The sequence below is a fragment of the Eurytemora carolleeae genome, unplaced genomic scaffold, assembly GCF_000591075.1.
Source record: "Eurytemora carolleeae unplaced genomic scaffold, Eaff_2.0 scaffold128, whole genome shotgun sequence".
NCBI lineage: Eukaryota > Metazoa > Arthropoda > Copepoda > Calanoida > Temoridae > Eurytemora > Eurytemora carolleeae.
Window position 1 is genome coordinate 363,950 of NW_019396173.1, and position 3,092 is coordinate 367,041.

Sequence of the window (3,092 nt, forward strand, 5' to 3'; positions counted from 1 at the left end):
CTATCTATCTATCTATATCTGTCTATCTTTCTATCGTCATATTCCTCGTATTTCCCAAGATATCTATCTTGCAACAATACTTATTGTTATATTGTTGATATTGAATATATAATTTGTGAAATGCGTTACCCAACCTTATATATTGCGTATATTATGCGTATATAGAGTAAACCATCCTTAGAGTGGTATAGTAAATAGAGGAATAATGTACGCAAATGAATTCATGACATCATATAATTTTACATTTATGGTAAAGTAAAATAAAATTATAAAGAATAAATGTTGTTCTTTGATTACAAATTTATATATTATAAACGGGGAACTTGTCTCTCTTACATATTTTCAGAACTGTATTTATACTTGCTCTATCCATAAGTACTACTCTAAGGTCTGGCAGTACATATATCATCTCTAACCTATACTCTAGGACAGCTTATCTATTATAATAATATTATTTAAATGCAATTGAAGGTTGAATACTGAATAGTGTTATAGTCATTGGTCATTGGTTAGCAGACAGTAGAGTTCATTGACTGGACAATCAATCAATCAATCTACCTAGCATCTTTAATATCTACGAGTCTGGGTTAAATCCATAGAGAATAGAATATATATTAGAGGGGAATTTAGACAATCTCTCGGTATGAATTTTTTCAGTCCCTTTCAGCCTGAAAGGGAGTTCAAAGTGTACAAATCATGTAAATGTTCACAAATTATATGCAGTAGAGTTCATTAATACAGTATGTTCCCTAGACTATCCATTTCAATTTCGAATTTTTTTAAGCTGTTAAATAAACTTTATAAAATGAATTAGGTGAATAAAAAACATCATTTAATTTATAGTTATAACGGAAAATCATCGTTAGTAAAGTGAAAGGCATGGAGTCTATGTGAAATGATCATTGGTCAATGATAAAACCAGCCTATTTCATAATTTGGCTTTCTTTTAATATTAATTTTAGATTTTCTATAAAATGATGTTCCAGGGCCCAAAAGGTTATATAGCACAAATATGTTAAGTACACCTGCAGTATGGAAACAGTACAACAAAATGGCCGTTTTATACTTTTATCGAGTAAATTCCCCTCTAATATATATTCTATTCTCTATGGTAAAATCCCAACAACAAAATTTTCTTTACAATCCTTACTTGTGTCTAGTGAAATCAAATATTACATTTCTAAAGAAGAGACCGAAATCGCAGTGGAGTAGTTTTCCAGTAAACTGTAGAATTGTAAAATTAGCGGGATCGAATATATAAACTATCCTAATTATGCGCAATATTAGAGGTTTTTGTGGAAATAGATTTAATAAACAACTTTCTATAAATATAGATTTTGTTAATGTTATTCTTTCTTTGCTACCTGACAATTTACAATTATCGATTGTGGGTTTTCTGTAAAATTGGCTTCGGGGTTTCTGCAGTTAAGACGAATAATGAAGGAAATTGTTGAAACTCAACACTGAAAAGATACCATTGTGAATCGAATATGCAACTCTAAATATGAGGCGTTGCTTAAAATTTCGTCATCCTTCTCTTTAAATATATCTAACCCTAAGGAATATTCTGTATTGTTTTGGTTGGTTGAATATCTCTTGGGAAATCCCTGAACTAAACCTGAAGAAATATTGGAATAAGTTTAACCTTGGAGCAAAACAAAGTTTACACAGGGTGTCACAGAAAAATAAAAAAATTGTGTTCATAATATTTAATAATATTTTTTTACAAATAATTTAAGACAGATATTTAAAAAATGTTATTTCTGCATTTCAAACGGAAATTGTTTCCTAATGATTCTTCAATTAAAAAGTGCTTCAGCTGATTTTTTGCTGTAGAAATCCACGAAATACTAGACAATCGTAATCGTTCATTTGTTTTTCGGACAGTAGTATATTTTCTGACACAACCTGTAGAACTTAAAACTTAGAACTTTTACTATTGCATTGAGAAAGGAGAATAGATTGTATAACTTTTCAAAAAATAATTAGTTTTCAAAATTTTAATCATGGATATCTAATTCTTACTTGATCAGATAAAAGAGAATGATACTCTACAAATAAATGGTCACACTACTCGATAAGCTCAAATATGCTTAAACCAATAACGCTAAATTTTATATGTCTAAAACCTGGTGGTGTTGACCATTAATATTTCATTTTTTAATAATTTGCTGTAAAAGAATTTAAAGTTTGAAATATCTAAGGCAAACGACATTGTATATTGCTATGATAAAGGGATTAGAAAAATTAGAGTTTGTTACAAAGACTCAATTCCTTTCCTATTTCTAAATAATGCAAAGTTAACTTCTTGATATGAACTTTGGTTGTCTGTAATTGTGTGTATGTCTGATTGTAACAGATCAGGACCAAGTTTTTTTTAATGGCAACTCACAAGACCCCAGAGAATTTCAAAAATTTGACGCAGAAAAAAATATCAACATTTTTTTTTAAATGCACCAATTTAAACAGGATAATTAGGAAGAAAAAACGGCTCTTGAAGAGCAATATTTAAAGACTAAATTTGCTATAAAGAAAAGGAGGGGCGCCCAGAACTAGTTTAATTTAATTATGTATTATAACAGATATTTGAGAGTTTTTAGGAAGTTGGAAGAACATTAAATATCTAATCTTATCTAATGATTTTACAATAAGAAATAATTTCTAGACACCCCTTTGTGCTAAGAAACAAGAATACCATTAACATTCAGCGGTTTTTTGTGTATCTTGAAAATGTTAAAAACTTTAAAACAATTATGGATTAAAATTTAATATCTTTTTGAGATCTAAATATTTATTTTATGCTAATCCATTTAAAGATTTAAACAGGTTTACATTACATTACAAGATATAGCATTACATTTGCATCATTTTCATAATTTCCCTCAATTCTAAATCTAGTTCCGCCTTTGTAGGTCTTCGTTTAGGCTCGGGAACAGGCACAGGATTAGGTTCAGGTTCAGGGTGAGGATGAGGTTCAGTTTCAGGTTCAGCTTCAGGCTCAGAATCAGGGTTAGAGTAAGGATAGGGAGACATCTGGGACATCACCACGGAACTGGGAGTCAACTGGGACATCACCACGGAACTGGGAGTCA